The sequence below is a fragment of the Macrobrachium nipponense genome, chromosome 32 (genome assembly GCF_015104395.2).
Source record: "Macrobrachium nipponense isolate FS-2020 chromosome 32, ASM1510439v2, whole genome shotgun sequence".
NCBI lineage: Eukaryota > Metazoa > Arthropoda > Malacostraca > Decapoda > Palaemonidae > Macrobrachium > Macrobrachium nipponense.
This window is the reverse complement of record NC_061094.1, coordinates 39813240-39839739: the sequence shown is the minus strand read 5'-3', so window position 1 is coordinate 39839739 and position 26500 is coordinate 39813240. Positions and strand designations below refer to the sequence as shown.

Here is a 26500-nt window from a genome sequence, read left to right as displayed (position 1 = left end):
TTCTACAAGAACCTCCTCACCATGAGTTTAACACATCGTCGTAATAACCAACAAGATAATACCGTCTTCGTAAATGATCTACAAACCCCCAGACACTCCATTGAAGATGGAAGTGCAATACCAACCGACTTAGCGTAAGATTATCGCTAGTCTAACATTACCTCATAGGGCGCCTTATCATACAAGGCACAAGCCCCTAATACATATTATATAGTATAGTATATCATATATATTATTATATCATATATATATATATTATTATATATATATCTTACATTTATGTATGTGTATATATATAAATAGTATACACATATACAGACATATACGTGTATACGTAATGCAGGTATGTATGTATGTATGTATGTGAGTAGCCGTATTATTTGCTTTCTCCATATATATTATTTTCATGTGCCACTAAATCCATTTCAGAATGACGTTTAATCGATATTCAGATGATAAGTAATATCTCTGGCTGCGTATTTCGCCTTAACTCCCAAGTCCTAATTGCTCTTGGCAAAGAAACGCCTTCAGAAAACAGGAGCGATATTAACAGAATTATGGCTTCCACTGCCATTTCATTTACAGCACAAATTTAATAATAAAACAAAATAAGTCTGTACCTTGAACCTTGAGAGTTAAGGTGACATTAATTTCGAAGATGCATCAAATACTCGCGTATTCCACGAAAACTTTTATAATGTCGTCATCGTAGAGTTCTGTTCTCGTTCTCAGACTTTTTCGTCAGAAGGTTTAGGAGAAAAACGCGAAAAGTAAATCGTATAATTGAATTATGGACAGACGTCTCGAGGACTAGTTGAAATTACTGTGTCTTTGTTTACTACAATCACTACAGCGTTTGTTTTGTACTCCTCTGCTTGTACCGACTCATCTTAGTTGTTCTTCTGAAACTGAAGGTATATGTCCTTAATTAGATCAGATATTAATGCAAAAAAACTTCAAACTCTTGAGAAAAGGAAGTTTCCAACAAGGCGTTTGTGTTGACGGAGTGAATGAAATCATGTCAGAGTTTTTATCCTGTACGGCTGTTTATAGACTCCTCTTAATTCTTCATATCCCGAAATTCCTTGAAATTGAAAATAATCGTCCTTAATTAGATTAGATGTTAATGCAAAAAAAAAAAAAAAAAAAAAAAATAGCAAACTCTTGAGCAAAGGAAAATTCCCCACAAGCATTCGTGCTGACGAAAGTGAATGGAATCATATAATTTTTTATTTTATTTTTTTTTTATTCTGTATGACTGATGACATCGGATGACTCCGAAAGCAAAGCAAATATGTTTTGAGTCCAGGTCGCTCTTCTCTTGTTTTTCTTCTACTTCCTTTGCAGCCAGGTCAGCCTTCCTTTCATCCTTTTTCTTCGTCTTCTTCTTCTTCTTCTTCTTCTTTTGCTTCTTATCTTCCCAGGAACAAACTTTGTTAATAAGTTAGGCTCGGCTGAAACTTCTCTGGAAGATTAGGGGACGCAATCATAATATCCTCTGTAATATAATAAATCCTAATTTAAGCTAAACTGCTTGTGGGCGCGTATACACACACATGCATTTTTAGATATATTTAATATAAATTTGTGCCACTTCTACACGCGTTAATTTTTATATAATTCACGAATATTATTAATATCGATTTCACTATATCCTGGGAATAACGTTTACCCAAAGGGAATTATGATCTTGGTCGGCCCACACTATTTCCTTTGGGTGTTAGTTATTCCTGTGGTATAGTGACTCGTTATGAAGGATATTTGTGGCTTAGTATTTGTGAATTATCATAAATTATCATTCTAGCTCTATCCTTTCTGCTTACCCGCATACACACACACACACACACACACACACACACACACACACACACACACATATATATATATATATATATATATATATATATATATATATATATATATGTGTGTGTGTGTGTGTGTGTGTGTGTGTGTGTATGTATACGTATTATTAATATTATATTGTGTGTGTGTGTGTGTGTGTGTGTGTGTTGTGTTCATGTGCAAAAGCAGTATTTGGAGTAAACAGTGAAGTACTACAAAGGAATGTTACTTCACCTTTCTCATAGACTGTATACTCAAAACGTGATCGAAGATGAAAGAGAAGTTTTTATTAAACGACATAAACTAAACGGACTTAGATGAAAGAGATGATGCGTTTATGATCAGAAAACGGCACAAGATTAATAAAGTTTGCTTGACAGAAACACGACGCTCAAAATAAATGTAAGAAAACTGAAGTGATGAGCACAAAGGAACAGACAGAGAAAGCATCAGTGAGGCTGTATCTTTCGAATATTCAGGAACAATGGTTCACTTGAGGTGGAAGTTAATGAAGATTAATGAAGGGAAGTCGATCAGTGGGCAAGCTGAATAAAAATGGAAATCAGATCGACTGACTTGCATTCAAAGGTAAGATTATGCAGAATGGCAGTAGGATCTGTATTACTATACAGACATTAATTAATGTATGACAACCAAAAACTTTTGTCGATTTCAGAGAATAAGTTGATGATGGCAGGACAGAATCAGAAATGATATTATAAGGGAAATTACGAAAGTTCTTTTTCTAGATGGCATAGTGGTGAAATGGTGAAAGAGTGATTGGAGATGGCGTGGACATGTGAGAATAGGAGAGTTGAAAGACCCGGACCTACTTGGATGACCAGTATGAGACGAGAAGCTGGATATGAGTGGAGATTGTTGAAAACTAAAGCACTGGAAAAGGCATGGCTGATGGAATTTATCAGAGGCTCTTTGCGTCAGTGCAATGGAGGCTTTGATGCTGATGATGGTAATGTGCGCGAAATTTGTTTGTATATATATTTATATGTATGTATATACGTATGTATATATTATACATATAGATACATATATATATATAATATTAATCTAGATATATTATTAATATAATATATATATATATATATATATGTTTGTGTGTGTGCGTGTGTGTGTGTTTTATATGTACATTATTATGTGATATATTCACACACATTATATATTATATATATATATATATATATAGCATATAGATATATATATATATATATATATATTATATAATGCTCTGTATGTAAACGGACGAATTCCAGAAGGGCGTTTGTATCTGTTTGGTTGCATTAATTAAGGAAAAATAGTTATACGTTCTATATGCATAATATATTTTATGCAAACTGGTCCAGTTTTTCTTCAATGGTTTATTTATTATTAAAGTGCTTACATAATAACTTACTTGTAATAAGATGTACGTAGTTACCAACATGTGCGCAGTTGCCTCTGTTTCGTAACTTTATCAGGCTCGATTTTCTTCTTTATCTTGATTCATTATAAGAATTTATGAAGCAGAGAAAGGAAGATGAAAGAACGGAGATAAATTGTCGACGCGAACTAAGCCTTTAGAGGGCATTTTTCATGACCCTGGCTCCTCAAGGAGCTGGAGCTGAATAAAAGACGAATAATAAAAAGGAGCAGCAGAGTGAAATAAAAGAAAAATGTGTTCATTGAAACAGTCGTGGGCGCATGGAGGGGGAATGCGGGGATAGAGGAATGAAATACGGATTGTGAAAATAAAAGATTTTGAACTACTGTGAAAAAAGTCGAAGATTATGTGGATAGATGAATCTGTGGAGATGGAAAATGGAAAATATTATCGTTATAATGATGGGAAACGTCCACGTTTCACTTTTGGCGTCATATACACAGTCATGATACATGCTTCTATTAAAAGCTACAGGTAGTTCACATGCATGTGTGTGAAATGCAGAGAAAATGTTCATGTTCAGCGATCGATCTTTTCATTGAAAACATGCTACCACAGAACTGCAAGTGATTTTTATAAAAGACAAATATGTTGACCTTATGAGCCAATGAGTTGACCATTTTCTTGAAGAACAAATGATTGGCTAATCCCTTTAATCCTCAGGGGAAGCAAGACTAAAAGGAGTTATGATAGAATCTCATGAGCGGCCAATAGCAGAGGCACTCTCCTGTATCCAGAGAAACAGGAAGTGTATAAAAACCTGATCTGATAACCCTTGAAAGAGCAACCTAGTTGAATCAAATTCTGTTGGAAACAGATAGGAATGCTGCAGACAAATATTCTAATAAGGAGCTGGTTACAGCGGCACTTATAATGCCAATTAGGACTGAAATTACTTAAAAAGCTTGCTTCTGGACCACACCAAAGTCAGCCACTAAACTATCAGTGTTACAAGTAGGGAATTTCAGTCAAGAAAACAGTGGATACTGTAAGATTATTTCTTAGGATTTTTCCTAATCAAATGGAGTTGAGTAATCGTGATAGCTATATAGTTGTTTTTTTTCTTTTTTTTGAATGGTGTTTTTACGTTGCATGTAACCAGTGGTTATTCATCAACGGGACCAACGGCTTTACGTGAATTCCGAACCACGTCGAGAGTGAACTTCTGTCATCAGAAATACACATCTCCCATACCTCAATGGAAGGCCCGATAATCGAACTCGCTGCCACCGAGGTGGTACGCCAACACCATACCGACCATGCCACTGAGGCGCTGAGAAAGTTGTTAATTATTTCTTGGGGTATGACGAAGCTAAGCTGCAACTTTGATATGCTTAACCAGATGTATGTGTCTTGTAACCTGACATTTAATCTAAATATCGTTACTTGAACAGATACCTAGACAACCCACTTATAAAATGTAATCTAAAATGTATTTTTCATTAACAAGCAGTGCAGGTGTTTTTGTGGTGATACACTTCTCTCTGTTTAGTGCTACTTCGCGAATCTTTTCCATTGTGGGCTATTATGAATATTCATGAAAACCTTACGTAATTACCAGTCAGTGAAGAAATTGCCTATCCTTCATCGTTGAAATTTTAATTACAACGCAATTTAATACAAGGAAACGAGCTCAGTTTTATGTTAGACTGGAATATTGTCAGCTGTCAGGATGAAAGCAGGTCTCAGAGGATACTAGTGGTCATCCAAACTGATACCAAAGACTCAAATTTCATTAGCCAAAAGGTTAACAGTGTAGAATCAAGAAAGAGCCAAGGGCGTCTTTCTGTGACTTCGTCATTACTCCATAAAAGTATTAACCAGCTCTGGAGTCATAGCACATTCGTTTCTGCTATTCACTTGTGCTTTTAACCCGTAAGTTAAGTTTGCATTCCAATGAACTTTGCTTTCTACGAATAATCTGTGTATTACAACAAAATATGCTCCACACCAGGGGTTCCCAACCTGGGTTACTTGTACCCCCAGTGGTACATTTGTACTCTTTGGGGGTACATTGGATCTTGTGAGAGAATAACCAGTACTGTGCAATACATGATGTAATCTGCATTGAGAGTGCACAGTATCCTGTTTTTTGTTAATTATCTCTCTTTAATGAGAAAAGCTTTTACTTAAGTTATATCATGAGTACGGTGAATATTGTTTATTTTTTACTATTATGCAACTTCCCGCGGCTGTAATCTGTACCAGTGGCTTGAGTCACTCAGTCCTACTGACACTCACAGCCATAGTAGATTCACATCAACCGTGCATTTGATGTCTAGACCAGTCCCTTACGACGCTCCTGATTGGCTGTTGATAATCCAATCACAGGGCTGGAAACTCAGTCTCTCTCGAGAGTTCACATAGGCAGGATGTATTATTCCACCTCTCCTGAGGGTTACTTTTGAAAGACGTATCCCTCAGGAGAGTTGGAACATAGATCCTACCCATGTGAACTCTTGAGAGAGACTGAGTTTCCAGCCCTGTGATTGGCTTATCAGTAGCCAATCAGGAGCGTCGTGAGGGACTGGTCTAGACATCAAATGCGCGGTTGATGTGAATCTACTATACCTTTTCTACCACTTGATTTCTGCAGGTGCAGCTTATTACACTTTGCCCTCCTTTTCCTTCAGTTTTTTGATAAATATTGGAACCACATAAACTGTTTTTTGTCCTGTATAAACCGTTCTTCGCGCAGCAGTCCTTACCTATCCTGTGTGTTGTACTGTCAAACTACCGCGCACCCACCTCTAGGAACAATGATTCCAATGTCTCGTTCGTTTAGAAAACATTCCTCTTATCCAGACACAGCAATTTCCTTACTTTGGGAAACGACTTAATTACACTGTCACCACCATAACTCAGCGGCGCACTTGAAATCCCATCAGTTCATTACACGTCTCAATTCCCCAGTCGTTGAACTGCCTTCCAAATGTCGTCAACCGTCTCGCATACAAGCATTTATCATAACAGGTTCCCTAGCATCATTCAGAGCTACCTCTTGTCGATCCACTACATCCAGCAAGTTTATATGAAATTGACGCGAGAGACTAATCGCTTGAGACAGTATCTCTCCATGAGTACTTTTTTATCCTGTCATACCACACATATATATAAAAACCTAAATATATAATATATAAAAGTATATATATATATTATTTATATAAGTATATACATATATATATATATAATATATATATATATATATTATATATGATGACGAATAAAAAGTACTCATGGAGGAGTTCCTGTCTCAAGGGATTACAGTCTTGCGTTAATTTCATAAACTGCTGGATGTAGTGGATCGACAAGAGGTAGCTCTGAATGATGCTAGGTTAGAACGTATTAAGATAGATGCTTAAATAATATATATGTATATATATATATATATATATATATATATATATATATATACATACACGCATACACATGTGTGTGTATATACATGTGTATATATGTGTACTATGGATATATACATATTTAAGTGCACACACACACACACACACATCATATATCTATATATATATATATAATTATATATATATATATAATATATATATATATATGTATGATGTATTATATATATGTGTGTGTGTGTGTAAGCTTTAGAAGAAAAAACGCAAGAGGCAGCAGCGATAGGTGTGGTAATCCTTACAGTGTGAGAACAGTACTCCATAAATTTTGCGAGACTCCCCATGGAAAATGTTTTAAAAAAATTCTAGGGCATCATTTTCTTGTGAGAATGACATCACAAAATGAAATCATTGTAGGCAGATAAGCAAAAGTAAAGTTATCTGTATCGCCATTATTAGGAGAGGAGCTTATAAGCCTTAGAATTAGAAGTCTGTATGTCACTCACTGATTGGGTAATAGTAAAAAAGTCATGGTCTGTTTGTCAAGTTATTAATGTTCTCTTATGTAACGTTACTGGAAGTTTGATGTGGTGTTTTTTACCTGTTTTTGCGCGTTCATATCATAAAAATAAGACCGTAAGTCGAAGAGATTCTTATGAAAGTCCTTTCGAAAGCAGATTGTTCGATGAATGTCCTAACCTAGGACAGAACGTTTAATAACGTCTAGCATTGGAATTATAAGCCACGAACTAATGCAAACCAAAAATAAAAAAATAAGATTTTTTTAAAAATTTTAATTTTAATTTTTAAACGCGTATTTGAGATTACCAAGAGTATGTGAATTATGCTTTAATAAATTATGATTATAATCGATAGATATATTTAACCAGGTAAAAGAGTTTAATAAACTCATCGTCATGGTTCTATAACTTTGCAAAGTAATGTCAGTGTGAAAATGCGAGAGATTAAAGTGACCTACATTATACCGGTTGATTTGTGAGAACCATGAATTAAGTAGGGTTGTTTATTCCCTCATTGGAATAACAATGTATGCTGTTTGTAGTCACTAAAATAGGCGATTTTATAATCTCTTTATTTTGTAACAAAGGATTTCATGAAAAAAAAGAGTGGCAAAATTGCCTGTTTTGGTAACCCTTATATAAAAGACATGGATTCAAAACAGAATTGTTATCGATGCATAGCACATTATGGTAAGAATTTTTATCTTATAATTATGACGTCACGAACAGTGATGATGCTGTGAGTGAAAAAGGGATAGAGGTGCCATATTAATAGCCATTGTATGAAAAATACTACAGGTTATTTATGATAATACAACCTGATATTTTGAAGATATTAATTTGGATTAAATATATCCATGTACCTCATTATCATGCGAGAGGGCATGGAACAGGATTGTATATTAAGACATTGAAAAATGGTGTTTGGAAGCATACAGAAGAGAAATTAGGAAAAAGTGTTTTTATTTGTTACATTTTTATGGTGCTGTACAGGAATATGGCATCAAATTTGTAAAAATCTATGTAATTTGAGCTTGAATTTCCATATAGAGAAGTGCTCTTAGGTGATATTTACTGTCACAATTGTCACCTTTATTACTTTAAAAATGCAAGATACCAGAATAACTACCGAAGCTCAGTAAATACTCAGTATATGAATGGAAAAAAGATATAAACCTCTTTTAAATCGTAATAGTATTAACAGTTTGATTACATTTCTTGTTTTGGTGTAATTGTCTTTCTTCTGGCTATTCGACTTGATGTGATCTGCTTGAGAATTTGAAATATCAAATGATATATATATATATATATAATATATATATATATATATATATATATATGTGTGTGTGTGTGTGTGTGTGTGTGTATATATGTATATATATATATATATATATATATATATATATATATATATATATATATATATATATATATATATATATATATATATATGGTGTATGTCTATTTAGACAAACATATACAAAGGAACCATCGTGTTGCACATGCATGTTCGTGTGTTTTTAACCTTCTATATTAAACTACACTAACACTTCTACTCTCAATACCAAATCCCGATACATCTAACCATTAATTAAACTCGCGATGAATACTGGCGCATAGACGGAGTCGAAACCCAGCGCCAGATAAAAAAAAAAAAAAAAAAAAATCAAAAGTCCTACGGAATTCGGTACTCACCCAGGACGGTCATGAAGGAGCTGTCAGTCTCCGTCCGAAAGGAAGGATGCTCTGCGATGACCTCGTCACTTGTACTCTCCCGAGGCTGCCGAGGTCATGCTTGTGATGGAGAGGGTGACCTGAGTGTCTGTCCTTAGTTGCTCCTGCGGGAGGAAATCATACGTAGTAATATTAGTGGATAAATGATATTTCTTTCGTACATGTAATGTATATATGTATATGCATCTTTTGTGCTTTACTATATTAAGATCGTGTATATATATATATTATATATATATATCTTATATATACTAATTTATAATATATATATAGTATATAATATCTATACATTATATTATTATATATTATATACATGTATATGCATGTATGTATACATATGTATATATATATATATATATATATATATATTATATTATATATATATATATATAACACCAACATTTTGGCCCTGTTGTTCTGATACTTCCTGTGTAACTTACCAATTAGAAAAGGGGTAAAATAATACCTAGGAGAAACAAACGCCAATACATAGTGCATGATTTTTTTTTTTTTTTTTTTATCAAATCTATGTACTCTACATAAGAAACCTTAATGGCAATCTGCAGCCAATTTCGGTCCCAGATTTTGTTATTACATACTTGGCTAGTTCTCTCTCTCTCTCTCTCTCTCTCTCTCTTCTCTCTCTCTTCTCTCCTCTCTCTCTATCTCTCTCTCTCTCTCTCTCTCTCTCTCTAATCTCTCTCTCTCTGTATAAATATATTATATATTAGCTGTAGGAAAGATTGCTGTCTGGAAGCGTATTTAGGTTAATGTCAGACGTCAAGAAAATGTCGGACGTATAAGCGCTTCATCATGTTTTTCGTTTTTCTTGAACGTGCCGTTTAGGTTTAATGAACAGTACCTTTATTATCGCTCTGATATTAAAATAAACGGAGATGTATGTATATATATATATATATATATATATATATATATATATATATATATTCGTATATTAAGAATGGCATCAGTGTGAAGGAGACATCCTGGTGTAATGCTTTAGGGTTGCTAATAGGATTATGAGTGTTTAATATTCGTCACCGATTACGAGAGTACTAAATGTAATGTTCAAAAGGGTCTACAATAATAATAAAAAAGTGAAGAGTTCATGTATAATTTTAAATGCTTAGGCTACGAGCTTTGCTCAAGAAAATCGTAAAGACATATTTTACATTGGATGTTCTGGCCATGACTTTGCAGCAGTTTGGATGTTTGGATATTTGTAGCTTTGTGTGTACATCAAATGAATGCCTATTCTTCCTGGGGCGACCAGGTTGCCCTCACATTTATAATTTACCTCTTGTGTCTTTATATAGATTATAGCATCCAAGACTATTTTCGTTGCATTGAATTCACTACATTATTATTCACCGACAAAAATCTGTATCACTAGGATTCTGTAATTGCAAAGCGTTAATTTTGATCTCCCAAATGAACAACCACACACACACACACACACACACACACACACACACACACACACACACACACATATATATATATATATATATATATATATATATATATATATATATATATATATATATATATGTATATATATATGTTTGTGTGTGTTTTCGTGTTTATATATATGTATGTATTTATATACCTACATACACACATGCATGTATATATAGCTGTGTGCGCGAGTGCCTTTATTTTTTTTAGGATACCTTCTGGTGTCATAAAATTGTTTTTGGAATCTATAATATTTGACGATACGAAAAACTTGACTTTTAACCTAACCTTTGCGCACCAACCAGATAGTTACACGAAATTCATTTTTTTTCTTTTTTGCTAAATCTATATTCATATCCTCTTACCCTGATCTGTCGTGTTTGTTCTTTTTAACTCCCGCGTGAACGACAACAGAAAAGCAACACTGAATATTGTCCTGTTAACTTTAAAAGGGGCGCATATTTCATACATTTAATCCTCTTATCGGGTTTTTTGAAGAGCAAATGCCACCAGAAACTAACTTCGGTGGAATTTGACCTGATGAATAATTATTAGAGCATTAACGCTCAAATAAAAAAATCTGCTCACACTACAGGGAGTTCTTTAATTGACACGGTGAGGAAGACTCTGTTAGTGCGATTTTTAAGAGTTTGTTTTGCATTTGTGAAATGCTTTCAAGCACTGCTTATTACTTAGACTTTGCTTCATACTTTCTGGTTCTTAGCCAGATGTTTTCAAGGAAATGTCATTCATATTTGATGTATATGTAATCTGTAATGCTGGTTTTTATTCTTTTATATATGCCTTTGAAATCCTTTGATATACATTGATTTACCGTCAGTCAGACGATGGCGTATTAAAGAAAAAAAAAACAAAAAAAACTATGGTATGGTGTTAAAGAATGAAAAGTGCGTGTGGATGAGAATTTTATAGTGAGATTGTTATGTTAGAAGTTGGAGAGTATAGTGAAAAGTTGTTTACGTCGCCTACGGACCCCGAAGTAGCTTGTAAGAGAGTAGTAACTTCAGGACATCTAAAAGACGTTCCTTTTCTTTTTTTTATTTCTTTTTTTATGGAAGCGAGGCGTACGTTACGTTATGTAAGCAGGGGTGTGATTTGGAGTGAGGATAGAACTGAGATGAAGATGTGTTGGTTTGATTTTTGAATGAATGAGGAGATGTGAAAGTGAAGGAAGAATGAAGATGTGTTGGTTTAATATTTTTATGAATGAAGTGATAAGAAAGGTGAGGGTGGCACAAGAGGCGTTTGCAGTAGCTTGAGCGGTAAGATTTTGTGAATGAAGTGTGTGTGGCTTCGTAAATGTTTACGGTTGATAGTGCAAGAATGAAAAGTTGTACACAAGGGATAAATGGCGGATTGAAAATGAGATGGAGTATCGGATTTCCACATGGGAATTAAGTAGAGTAGAAAAATGCCTTTATACTACCAAGAGGAAGAGGTTTACATGGGTGAAACTCACAGTGTTTTCAAGTATCATGGACTTTCAGAAATAATGGAAGAGACAGGATTGGTAAAGTGGGCTGGTATGTAAATCCCAGAGGAAGGAGAGTGCTCTGCCAGCAGAGTGGCCAAGGTGCCGCAACCAGGAGGTCCTTAAATGCATTGAGCACTAGGAATAATGATGAGTGTAATGTATATATATATCTATTACTGCTGTGGAAGGGTTCTGCATTGCACATTATGCATTGCATTTATTAGCCACAAGAAATGCCTGAGCGATATGTTGTCCTCTTTACAGTTTATTGAGGAACTCTGTTTACACATACATATATCTATTTATCGATCTGTATATGTATATGTGTGAGTGTATATATATATATATATATATATATATATATATATATATATATATATATATATATATATATTTATATACACGTGTATGTACGTATGAGAGAGAGAGAGAGAGAGATAGAGAGAGAGAGAGAGAGAGAGAGAGAAGAACCTAAACGTATGGAAAAGTCCTTAAGGAAGATTGTCGACTTTTGGGGACCACTTGATAAATGAAGATATGCTGTTGGGAAAGTTTATAATTGAGGACGAATTTCATTGTAGCGTCACGATTTCTTAACAGCAAATGTTCTCTCCTTAGTAAGCCTCAAGAAGACTTTCTCGTGCACTACCAAGATACAGAGATAATTTTACAGCTTGCAGTAATCCTCATTGGTGAACAGAGGTAGTTGAACACTCCAGTACTGGCAGTAGGAGCAGTTCACCACAGTTGTATTTTGGAATCGGGCCCAGGCACGCGTGTGATATTCATCGCTTAATATGTTTGCTTATTTTAGTGACGAGGCCTCCTGGTGCTGAATGTTGTAGTGAAAACTACGTTTGTAATATTGTGAATTTTGATTCTTCCCGTAGAATCGTTAAAGGCGGACTGTAATCTTTGAAGAAAGTGTCTAAGTACTAGTGATTGCACAGATGAGCAGATGATTGTATAGTGAGTGTTAAATTGTATTTTCTTGTTAAAGGTGTAATTTTTGTTAGGAAATTGTTGCATTTTATGGTAGCCGGCCAAACAATGGTCTTAAAATTGTTTGAGAAATTTATCAATACAAACGGAGCCTTTCAATAATATTAGTTGCGGTCATGGTTGAAGGATGACGGCTATTAATTATCATTTAATGTATATTTTATTGTTATCAGGACTAATAATTCTTTTGCTGTTGCTTGTAGTAATAACAGTTAAATGTTCCCAGTAGGAACAACATTATTCAGAGTAGTAAAAATAATCTCTTTGCCACCAGTGATGATATTGTATACGCATGCTGAATGTTGAGACTCTTTTAAAATTCGTTTTATGTTTTCGCAAAAAGAGATTAGGGATTATGTCAATATTATACCACTTTGATTTATGTATATATATATATATATATATATATATATATATATATATATATATATATATAATACATATATCAAATAAAGTGGTATAATATTGACTTGAAGAATAGTGGGTTCGCTAATCTTGACATGAGCCATAGGTTATTTTAATAAATTCTGGTAACATTTTGTTTAATTTAGAGAGGTCGGTGATTTACCACTGTTTGATGGCTGCTGTCAGCTTTTATTATTACACTGTCTGGTGGGCATTTTATTCTTTAAAAGGAAGATTTAACCAATTGAACTAGTTTTGCGTTAAAGTTTGTCTTAACAACTCTCACGACACTGGGCAAGGCTGAGTTTTTCTAAATTTGTATATTCTTTTTTTATATATGTACACGAACAAATTTGAAATCGCTAAAATTTGGGTAAACTCTTCCCTGGTTACCTAACAGGGGCGGAATATTTATTTTGTGTTGTCAGTATTTTGGCGATCATATATATATATATAATATATATATATATATATATATATATATATATATATATATATATATATATATATATATACTATATATATATATATGTATGTATGTATGTAGATACACATATGATATGTGTGTTGTATGTACATACATGCATACGGTAAGTGAATGTTACCCCTTTATGCAAATGAATACTTCGTGTACTCACCCCTCTTATATTATCACCCAGTCATAGTCCTTCAAAACCATGAGTTGCTTGATTACAAGTAAACAGCCTTAGCGAGTACCCTAAAGGATATTTCCTGCGAAGCATCGCCTTTACTTACACACACACAGGCGTAAATTACTGCAATGTATTTATATCAACTACCTGATAATTTTTTTACATAGAGGTTAATATTGTGAATGTGATTAAATTTTTCCTTTAAAAATTTAATTTGTTTGGAGAAAATCAGTGTGATTTTCCCCACCTTGTATCCTCTCCATTCTTCCCATACTTAAGTAAATATTCTTTCCACTGTTTAGGTTTGGGGTTAAAGAATCTATGCGTACAGTAGGAACTATCGTATTATTATCAGATAAGAATTTTATGAAACTGTGATTTAGAGTATTATTTTGTATTTTTAGATTTAGGTGGTCAATACTAATCAAATTTAGACATTTTATTTTCATTTTTCCCAGTTGTGCCAGAAGAATAGTAAATACTGAGAAAATGTTCATTAAAACTTGTAATCGTGTGTGTGTGTGTATATATATATATATATATATATATATATATATATATATATATATATATATATATATATCACCCGATTACTAACTTTTAATGAACATTAAGATTATAAGTATCTCGAAATATATATATATATATATATATATATTATATATATATATTATATATATATATACTTATAATCTTAATGTAATTAATTTTTCTTGCGTTTGTATGGAAGTATCTTTCAATTTGCAGGTTAAGTTTTAGTAAAATCACGATGCACGTTTAAAATGCGGCTCACTAGAATAATTTCCATGTTTATAAATCTGGTATTAGAGCAGAGGCTACGTTTAGAATAGTGAAGAGATACAGGAATAATTCATATTACCAGTTGTAATGAAAGAAGCAGCAGTAGAAGTTGTAGTACGGCAAAGAGTCATTAAAGAAAAAAATTGAGTACAACAATGGGCACCATATAGCCACTTCCGGCAACATCTAGTTTCCATTTTTATTTATAGTCGTTTAAAAAGGACGTACTTTTGGTCCCTCCCATTCTCGTTCTTAGCATCCTGCCGTAAGTGCTTCTCGTTGACATATGGCGAGTGGCTAGGCACTCTCCCATCCAGTGAAGTGTTGGAAGTCTAAGATCATCATCATCCAATCCCCACCCCACCCCCAACGGCCCCCCAGCGCCCCTATCCCGGTTTGGTTACCAGAAGCAACACTGCTAATCCTCCACCAACATTAAAGGAAATAGTAACGTTTGTAAGAAGCTCCCTTCAAAAAGATGGGAATCCTCTTAGCGAATAACCATAGCCTTTAAACGCACTTTAAAAGGATAGTATATTACAAAGAGTAAAGGTGAGGGTGACTACTAAAAGAATTTGAATCAACAAAGCACTACTTGCTGATATAAAATTGTGGGCATGAAAGGACTTGAACAATACTTTTGACATACCGTGCCTGGTGTGACGAGCTAGCGTAATCCAGGTTTATTTTATTTATTCATTTATTAATTTTTTTTACGTTTTCGAGTTTTCCGGCCAGAGTGACTCAGTTTTTATACTATAACATAACAAAACTTCAGCAGTCTGTGTTGTCACATTATCTAACCAAATGTTCTCAAAACGTGAGCTTATTAGAAGATCGGAATACTATGAAAATCTTTGAAACCTATTTCCAAAGAATTTGGGAAGAATGGATTACGCCAGTTCGTCAAACTAGGGACGATATGTTGTTCGTTTTGTAAAAGTTCCCAAGTTCTTCAACCTGTGAATTAACGGATGGTGAGGGAACATAGGTGAACAGAGAAATCCAGGAAATTTATCCTAATACTTTATTCTGTCGTATGTTGTAGTTGTAATGATTTATTCTCTTAATTCTGGCCTTTGTTTCGAGTAAAATTTCAATAAAAGTATATTTTCAAACTAATAATTTTCCTTGCGAGACAGACAAGTATAGTAGCCATTTATATGATATACTAGACTTAAAAACGTTACTTTGGCTCTGGTAGAAATCTCCGATGTATATGTATGTATAAGGTTATCTTTATTTGCATTTACATAAATTACTAATAACGGGATGAAACCAGAAATACTGGTAAAAAGCATTGACACTTTTTTCTATTATTCAGTACCTTATATTTTGCTAATGATGTTAGTGTATTATTAATATGGAACTTGTTTGGAATAATTTCTACGAAAATAACGAATTTTGGGGAGTTTTGTTTTTAATTATATGTCCAACACATTCTTCGCACAATACCGGCAGCAAATTTTGCAAAACTGTTTTACGCTCCAAAAACCGTTAATAACCAAGTACGTTTGTCTAAACTAGAATTACATTTTGAACTGAAGATTCAGCCCACACATATTCAGTAAGTTTAATTGTAGCTCAGCTAGTCCTTGGAAAGACGAGAGAATAATAAGCTTTGTTTGTGCTTGATGTAACGAGGCAGGTCAGACGATGTTGATTGAATTAATTTAAATTCAAGAGAAGAGTCCAGAGGAAAGTAAGGTCAACTTTTTAAAATCTTTATTTGCTATATTCCTAGGTTATTGTTTCCAGTTCCCGTTACTTTAAGATGAATTTCAAGCCCTTTTTCTTCAAGGGACATTTAGGTGTTGTTGTTGATATTATTATATCTGGTACCTTGCTGTTGCTCAGTTTTATTGCAGGGTATGGCGTTAGTTTTTTTTGTTGTTGTTTGAAAGAATTGGACCTGTTGCTGTTGAGTCTTATCACGTTTTCTGTTGATTATGCATCCATATTGTAGGTAATGACCTGGCCAGCAAGAAATTTCAAGCTAATCCAATACCCAAAACAACCAATTCTGTTTGATGGAGATGACTAGTAATTTTAAGAATCAAAATGAATTTCCAATTATGCCGTTTTTCATCTGAACTATTACAGAAAAATAGACCTATCATGTTTCCATGGGCCGCCATTAGTTAACATAATCGTTAGTTAACCGTCAGCAGCGAATGATAATGGTCAAAAACACTGGGGGAAAATTTTTTCCTACGGACAGGATAAGGGTGCGAAATCTTTTTACTAATACTGTAGTAGGTAAAGTCAGTAATCAGTGCTGCCTTATTTCCTCTTATCTAAGCTGCTGAAGCTAGAATTTGACTGAGACATTCTTAACTGGTAAATGTTTATTGAGGTATAATGGGTAGGGGCTAAATGGGTGGGTGGGCACAGTTTACAAATCCCTTGTGCTGGAAGTAGCACCTACCCAGATAATGAGTTTTTATAAATGTTACAATATAGAGAAAGGTGCTTATTGTGCTATAGATGGTTATTTCCAGATTATATTAAAAATATACCGGACAACTGAGAGCATACTGAGATTGCTGGTATGACCTCAAGTAGCATGCTTAAGAATTTTGTATATATTTCACGTTTATCAGTCAGTGGGTGAGACTAATTGTAGTTAAATCATGTCCTTCATCCTGTTCTCACATTTGAAGAACCGTGTGACAGTAATTCAGTTCAAAGATTTCAGAACGCTATTCTTCTTAAAAATTTAAAGACCAAGAAAAAATTGACAAAATTTACCCATATTTTGAGTAATGTCAAGGGCCATTTGGACCCAGATTCAGATTTTGTCCGAGATTTTTTTTCGAAAGTCATATGTATATGTGTAGGACAGTAAACTAGAGAGGTTTATTTCTTATTATCCAGAATTACAAGGAGTACTTCAGTGCTTTCAGCCGACTCTCAAGGATATGATAACTACTTGTAGTTTGCAACATAAGAAATACTGGTATAGTGCTAGAACCCATTTTTAGATGTTCCTGCCGGAGAAATTCCTCTGGAGTAGTGTGTCATTTTGTTCATTGAATCACTTTTTTTGCCATAGTTCAGTGAGACTCTTATGATTTTAATGTTAAGCTGCGTGTCCTTTTATAGGCAAAAAACTGCACGGTTTCTCTCGACTTCTGCAAACAAAAACAAAAAAAAAGACATGACATAAATGTAGGGTTAAGTCCTCATCTCTTTCCCAGGTTTGGGGAAATTCCTTAAAGCTTGATTCTGTCTTTATGAAAATCAGTCATAGGTATATGGTATGAATGGAGACATTGGTAAAAATAAAAGTAAAGTTTTTCATGTGAATATAGTATGTTGAAAAGGTATGTTATGTTAACAAAAACTTGCCTAATAATGAAAAGCCCATTGCCATCTTGGTTACTGCCTGTCTTGAACCAGCACAAGGTCTGCTACTACTTAATGCCCCACAGCACTTCAAGGAGAAGTGTAAAGAGGGCTATAGTACTTGTTTTAGATAGGCTATGAAACTGAGAATTACGATGTTACCTGAGATTCATACTTAGGCATAGGATGTAAGGATTAAGCAAACAAGATGTTAGATATGTTGAATAAATCTGCCAGTATACTCCATTGGTAGCTTTTCATAGCAACAGTAGACTGAATAAGTTGCGGCGGTGTTGGTCAGTGGCTAACAAGGCGAATAGTGGTTTCAGTGTAAGTCGTTTTAAAGCAATAACTCTTGGGATTTATGAGGTTCATTGTTTACTCATAATATTTGGCGGTGCACACTCCAGATCATCATTTTTCAGCCTGCATTTCGTATCAGAGGTACTTTGGCCAACGACCTAAATCTAGTTGTATTTTAATATGGATTCAGTACAATCATTTCGTCAATTAAAGAGAATCAGAAGTTCTGATGACAGGCAGGTGAGAGTACGGAGCCAGATGAATTAGAATGAATGATAGAATAAGAATAGTTTTTTTATGTGGAAATACAGTGTAAATGCAATAGACCTTATGGTGCTACCTTATTAGAAGAAACTTATTGCATCGTTACCAGTTGATGTTTTTGTTTTCCACTTATACTTGCAGAACACAAATTTACAGCTGTCAGTTTAGGGCTTAAATCGGCTTTACCTCTATTTATGGCAGTACTCAAAGGTACGCTGAAATGACAACAGGTTAATTTGTCAAAACTTTGATTACCATCTCATGGTTCCGAGTCATCTGGAAAACTGGTCATTAGACTAAAAAAACGTTTTTTTTTTAGTGATCATCGAATGATTTTCTCCTTCGCGAATTAGTCCTACGACGCATCCATTGCGGATATAACTCCTCCTGAAGGGGAATCTCTCTCTCTCTCTCTCTCTCTCTCTCTCTCTCTCTCTCTCTCTCTCTCTTTATTTTTTATATTTATTTCATATATATTTTTTTTACTTCTTATTTACTCAGATGCCTTACTTTGAGGTCTATGCCAGAAACTCGATGTGCGATGCTGCCCTAACTTTCATGGCCTTTTGAGGGAATTCTTCCGAATTGAATCAAAATGTTTACAGTCCTTATTATTATATCGACAGAAAGTCTTGAGTAAAAAAGTTCAAGAAATATATAGAGGACATAATCGTGAGAGCAGTTATAAAGTTTCCCTTGACGTCTCAGTTGATAGAATATATAAGTCTATTTACGTCATGTGTTTCCGACATCACGAATATTTCACTGTTCCTTAATCGTGAAGGACCCTTCCACCACCCTCCTCCTTTGGAATCCCTGTGGAGAAGAATATTATTAAAGTCATAATAAGGAGCCCGTGGTAATCTTGTTAGTCGGATCCTACGAAAACCAGAGAAGGAAATTTTCTTCTGCGAATTTCAATTTCAAGCAACGGAAGATCTCACGTTCAGCTCTGCATTGCGCACCAATCTTATGGCAAAGGGAAAACAAAGGAAGGAAACCAGGATATTGAAGACAAATTACTCAGTGGAGAGAGAGAGAGAGAGAGAGAGAGAGAGAGAGAGAGAGAGAGAGAGAGAATTTCACCATGCGTGAGAAATGTATTGCATATAATTCTGATATATTGGTAGACGAATGCATATTAAAGTACGACAGAAAATTCAATGAAGAAAATGTACGAGAATTTGTCCCGATGTAAATACAGTACGATTCAAAGCACCCCCTTTTTCTTGAAAATTCACGCCATCGTGTTTATCCTCCTTTAATCATCACTGCCTCTTCTGAATAAGATTTCCTTTATTCAACAGAAAAATTGTTTTAAATTTCATGGTCTTCTAGTTTTTTCTACTTAGAGCGATTCGTTTCCGCGATTTCTTTCGGCATTTATTAAAAAACACTGCGCCTTTTTATACTTTTTACGTAAGCGCACAACAATTTTCAATGAGAGAATAGTCTGTTTTTGTTTTTATTTTCGTTTATTTCTTTCTTTTTATTTGATGCTCTATTTTCAATCAGTGCCGAAAATCTGCAATTCAAACGGACGGAGTTCCAGCTAGCGATATGGAGATTTTTTTTTCTATCTTCCTGTTACTCAGCCATTGAGATGACGAGATATTTTTTTTCCCCTTTTATAGGGACACCATAGTTGTTTACTCTCGATTCAGCTTCCTGCACGTTTTGCTTTCAGTGAGATTTCCCCAAAGTTTTTATTTTTTTCCTTTACTTTTTTTAATTTACTTCTGTTTATTCTTATCTTCATACACTAGTCATTTCCTTTTTCCGTTGTACCATTCTGTTTTTAACATAGAGAATGCTTGCTATCTTCATTCATGGTATGTATATATAGTATATATATATATATATATATATATAATATTATGTATATATATATATATATATATATATATATATATATAGTATATATATATATCTTGGCACAGTATTTCAGTGAGGTAATCTTTTTAGTACTTTTCCAAACCTCGAGGATCCACAGATTATAGATAATTTTACCCCAGTTACTGGATGAAAAACACGAACCTTAAGTGAAAACGTAGCACAAATTTTGCGTTTCAGAAAAATAGATCAACAATTTTCAAGGCTTGGATGCCCCTCCACTAGTCCTTCTGCTCCCAAGAGACCAACAGAAGTTTGCATCCACTCTGGGTCCAGCGTAGTGTTATACTGAGAGGCTTTGATTGTTTACAAGCAACGATGGTCCCAAACTCCATGTACTAGCCATCCCCCAAGAGCGAAAGTGTACCCCATCAAGATAGCGGCTGTCAGTGTCCAAAGCAGTTCATATTGAGAGGCTTTCGTGTCTCCTCTGATTTCAGATCTGCAAACTTCGGAGGTCACAACATTTCTTGAATGGGTTGTGGGGGGTTGGGGGGGGCGTTATAGTGTATCTCATCACAAAGGTGGCTGTGCCCCCACAGAGGGGTATTCCGTCGGTGCACCTGTAGGCATTACTAAAGGGTCTTTGCAGCGTCCCTTAAGCCCGTAGCTGCAACCTCTTTCATTTTTCTCTTACTCTTGGAGTAAGCCTACAAACTACTTTGTTGTTGTTGTTGTTGTGGGTGGGCGGCGGGGTTGTTAGGAAAGGTCTATGAAAGAGCCTAAAAAAGTCTGAAAAAGGTTTTTGCATTGAGTTAAAGATACAGGAATTTTAGGATAGGTTATTTATGATTTATTTATTAGAAAGAAAATGTATAAAATGAATAATGTGCATGTTAAACAGTACAGAAAAATGATTTCTATCAAAATGTAGCATATTTATTTTAATTTTCGTTGGTGAAACAAGGCTCTATTTGACCATAGATTTAGCACGTAATTTACGTTACAAGTTAGGAGTGTAATGTTTACAACTTATGCGTGAGTGAAAAACTTGCAAAACGTTGCGAGTAAGCCGGAGGTAGGATCACGCCTTGTTTTTACTGTTCCTCCGTTCATATTCTTCTTCTTCCATTTGACTTTCACTCTAACAATTGTTTCTTAATGCAGCGACAAGGTTTTTCTCTTATTACACCGTTCAGACCTTCTTACTGTCAATTCCTCTTGAATCGCTGAATGACCTCATAGGCCCCAACGCTTGGTCTTTTATATTTTATTCTATTTTACTAAGGTAGGTTGTGGCGGCTGAAGACATAACTGGTCTCTTTCAGCTTTGTTCCCCATGTCTCTAGGTTCCATTGTTAATCTAGTGTTCAGAGCTATAGCTGTTAGCTTTGGAATGGTTAAACTTAGCTGCATAGTAGCAGTTTTTGTATGTCCCTTTAAGACTGCGTTGTTCAGTAATGGAAGACGTATTGAAAAGTCTTGTATTGAAAATTCTTATCAATAAACAAGTGAACTGTACAAGTCTTCTGAAAGTTAGTCGGCGTGAATGTTAATAACAGGACAACTTTACCAGAATTGCACTTTTCACGCAATTGACCTGTTTCTGTGTTGATTTAGACCATTTCTATAAGAGTTCAACAACCCAGAATGAGAAATAGGACTCCTAGTTCGAATCTGAATATAAGCCAAGAGCGAGAAATGGAAGCAAGGTTCCGTACCTTTCGAAAACGTCGAGAAGGTGGCTTTTGATAGAAAATGGGTGATTTTTGTGCTTTTGGATTGGAAGTGTCTTATTATGAGAGATGACTTGAAAAAGGTTCAGAGCACTTATATGGAGTATTAGACATCAAGATTTCAACCGGGAATAAAGTAAAACGATTCAAGGTGAAAGTCAGAGGAAAGACGTGAGCGGGGAGTGCTGGTGCCATGTCCACACAGTAGCAGATGGTTAACTTAGATTTCCAGCTTATTGTCCCTCACTCACCATAAACTCCAGTTCCAGCTGCGTGGTCTGAATTTTGGGAACATATATAACGGCGAGCAGTTAAAAATCCAATATGCAGCCTACTTTAAACATTTCAAAATTGGAGCGAGACAGATATCAATAGATATTCTGTAACCCTTTTGAATTTCAAAAGCGCTGCTCCAAGTGCGAGGAATTTAGGTGAAACTGACTCTTACATGATAGAGCCTAATGGAAAGTTCAGACCTATTTTGAAATTATTGTGTAATCATTTACATATTGGTTCTTAATGTCTGCGTACTATTCTTGCAAATGAGAAACGCCTAATGATAGTGACTGGTACCCATGTCTTTGGCTAAATTTGAGGTTGTGCGCAAGCTAAACTTTGTTATTTGGCTTTTTATTTCTTGTCTTATCGATAACAAATATTGATTTCAGTGAAGTGTTTTACTGCGATACATGTAATATTAACGATATTTTACCGAGGTACATCTAAAATAAACAATTAATTGTCCTTCCTTTTTCTACGCAACATTCCTCTTTATCTGTTCTTTGTATCTAGTGCTGCCTTTGATGTTTTATTTCTATAGATTTTTTCCAAAATGTCCCGTTTACTTTTAATTTCCAACGGGCCTTCGCTTCCCCAAATATTTCTGCAAATTCGTCTCTAATGTCAATGCATTTTATGTGTTATTTTATATTGCGTCATTTCCACGAGGTTTTCCTTTCATGATTTTATCCAAAATTTCCGTCAGCTTTCGTGCAAATTTCGTGTGTCCTTCCCATTTCCATGATTATACTTTAAAATTCGTGTTCGGATTACGCTAAGAAAGAACAGGAGTTTCCGGACGTCATCTTTAAGCAGACCCAGAGTCTCTATTTATCTGTAAAATAAAGAAAGAAAGAAAAAAAGACTAAACAGAAAACTCAACGAAGATTAAAGCTGAATTATGGCCTTTTCGCCGTCTTAAGACCCCTTAATAGAAAGCTTTCTTACGCTTCATTATATGTATTCATGAATATCAACGTAAAAAGGAAAATATTTTTTGTATATATGTGAATATATATATATATATATATAGATATATATATATATATATATATATATATATACTAATATATATATATATATATATATATATATATATATAATTTATATATTATATGTAATATTGATACTGGTTCCATCAGCATTCTTTTTTTTAGTTGTAGGAAGTATTTTAGAACAAACTTGCTGGATGTTTTTTGAATAGCAATGATGGAGTCTTTGCAGTTTCGCCATCACAATATGATTAACCTAAACTAACAAGCTAATATTATGTACAGCAGTAGTAATATACATCGCTTTTCGGTAATTCTTTACATATAAATATTTCTAATGTTATTGTGTACACCTAAATATCTGTAATATTATTGTGCAACATTGGGTCTGGTCAGTAATTGCAAGGGTGGACTCCGAAGAGGACAAGTCACCGTGGGTCCATCATTCCCTTGAACATTCATGAGGCAAGGTGTTGAGCTAACCATCTCCATCTCCTTCTTCCCTTTCCCTGATAAGGATCGCTGAACGAGAGTTGGAAACTGTCGAAATGAATAAAATGAATCACCCAAGTAGGGTTTGGATGAGAAATATGGAGATACGTAGGAGTGGTTAAAGGGTTGGTGTAGATGAAAAGGAGGTTCCGGGTATTTTGAAGTGGTTCAGTCGTGTGGAAAGAATGGAGGATGTTAGTTGGGTGAATGTACAGTTCGGAAGTGTTAGGTGAAAGCGGGAACGAGGACATAGAAAGGGTTGGATAGGCGTCGTGAAAACGATGTAGGAGAGGACGGGCCCCAACACCTAGGAAGGGAGAGAGTTTGTAAAATGAAGGTGGATGCCTTCAGTGTGTGTGTGTGGGTGGGTGTGTTCGACATGCTGGTGGTGAGTCTTCTCTATTGGTGTATAACGCGGCTAGTGTCATTGATCGTTGAATTATAGTATGTATGTATATATATATATATATATATATATATATAGATATCATATTTATATAATAATGTATATATATACATATTTATATTTTAATGTGTGTGTTTGTGTGCGTATGCGTGGGAACACTTGTTCGAGTACTTAGGCACGGTGCCTTCGCTGTATATTTTGTTAAATCGTAAATTGTCGTGATTTGTACTTAGTGGGAAGGGCACTGGACCACTGCTTCATATAAATCTCTCTCTCTCTCTCTCTCTCTCTCTCTCTCCTCTCTCTCTCTCTCTCTCTCGGCTCCTGGTAAAAAGGACCAGTAGTTCTATTCTATATATATATATATATATATATATATATATATATATATATATATATATATATATATATATATATTATATATATATATTATATATATATAATATAAATATATTATGTATATATGTATGTATGTATTGTATGTAGATATATTATAGGTTAATCTTCCATCAAGCGTACGTTCTCTTTAATAGGGCTTGGCTTCAGACGAATAACTTTTTTTTATTTTTTTCAAATGTACTGAAAACATCCCCAGCATTAGCCGTTATTGCCTCAAGAAATATGAAGGTGCTCGAGAAAATGACTTCCCAGGGTACGAAAAATAATTTGCTTGCTAAATCAACTGTTATTGAAATACTATGTTAACTGGAATAAAACATGAATGTTGAATATCTAGGAGGTGGGTTTCTGTCTGCTGTTAAGTTTAGTCTTATTGGAGATTATAAATATATTCAAAATTAATGTGGTATCCTTTCCCATTATGTGTGAAGTCGAAAACCCTGAATTGGATTCCAAAGTGTCAGTATTTTTATCCGCATACTTACTATACTGATGAAATCTAAAATTGCATGAACAAGTAGTTGCATTATGAGTCAATACAAAAGCTGTGGAGGTGTAAAGAAAGAGATACGATTTTTAGCAGTAATGAGTGGCTGAGTTATATTTGATCATTATCTGGATGAAACTGAAGTTAAAATTCAGAAGCGTTTTAGTTGAAGAGTAAGGTTTGAAAAGCAGCAAATGTAAGAAGAATGAGTTTCAAAAGAATAAACTGAGAATAGCTTACGAGAAGATGATGGAGGAAAATAGCTTTCAAGAAGATGAAGTGGACTGGAGTAATATCTAAATATTAGGTAAAGCTTAGGTATCTAAGGCTTTTGAAACGAATTGTGTTTTGTATTTGGCCCGAGATGAATTGGAAGAGAGGAATATGTAGGGGTGAACAGATGTATAACTGGTTCACTTAAGGTAGATTCTTGGGTAAGCCCTATGCCTATGAGACGTTTGTTTGGCGGGCGCTGACTGGCGGGGAGCTGCCTACCTCCCGGTACCAGCCAATCAGCGGCCACTAAACAAACGTCTCGTGGGCATACGGCTCATCCAAGAATCTACCTTAAGTGAACTAGGTATAGTGATGAAAGGAATAGCATAGTTGCTAGGAGGTTCACAGTATTTTGAGTGATTTTTTATCAAATGGGAAGAATGGAGGACATCTGGTTATTGAGGAAGACTCGGAAAGTACTGAATAGATCATGTGAAAGGCGTATTTGACAAGGTTTTTAACATTCAATAAGCTTTGAAAATGGAACAGAAGCAAAGGTAAACGAAAAGCGGATTGTTTGTAGCTGGGCGCCGCACTGCTGATGAGCCTTCCAATTTTGGTGTGTCCTAGATTCAGGGATTAAACCATAAATTTGGTAAAACCATGTTTTTTTATTTTTTTTATGGAGCCTTGTTTGTTAAGGGAAATTGTTATTGTGAATGCATGCATTATACGTTTTTTGTAATAAAATATATATATATATATATATATATATATATATTGATCTGTATATGAAATATATATATATATATATAATATATATATATAATAATACACACACACATATATATATATATATATAATATATATATATATATATATATATATATATTTAATATATTATATATTTATTTAATATTATATATGAAATATATATACTATATAATATATAATTTAGATATACAGGTATATATATACTATATATACATATATATTTAGATACATATAATACATGTTATATATATATATATATATATATATAT

At 34.3% G+C, this 26500-nt stretch overlaps 1 pseudogene; it reads right to left on the bottom strand.

Moving 5' to 3' along the window:
• Positions 1–26500, bottom strand: part of LOC135207358 (uncharacterized) — a 469824-nt pseudogene that overhangs the window by 80298 nt on the left and 363026 nt on the right.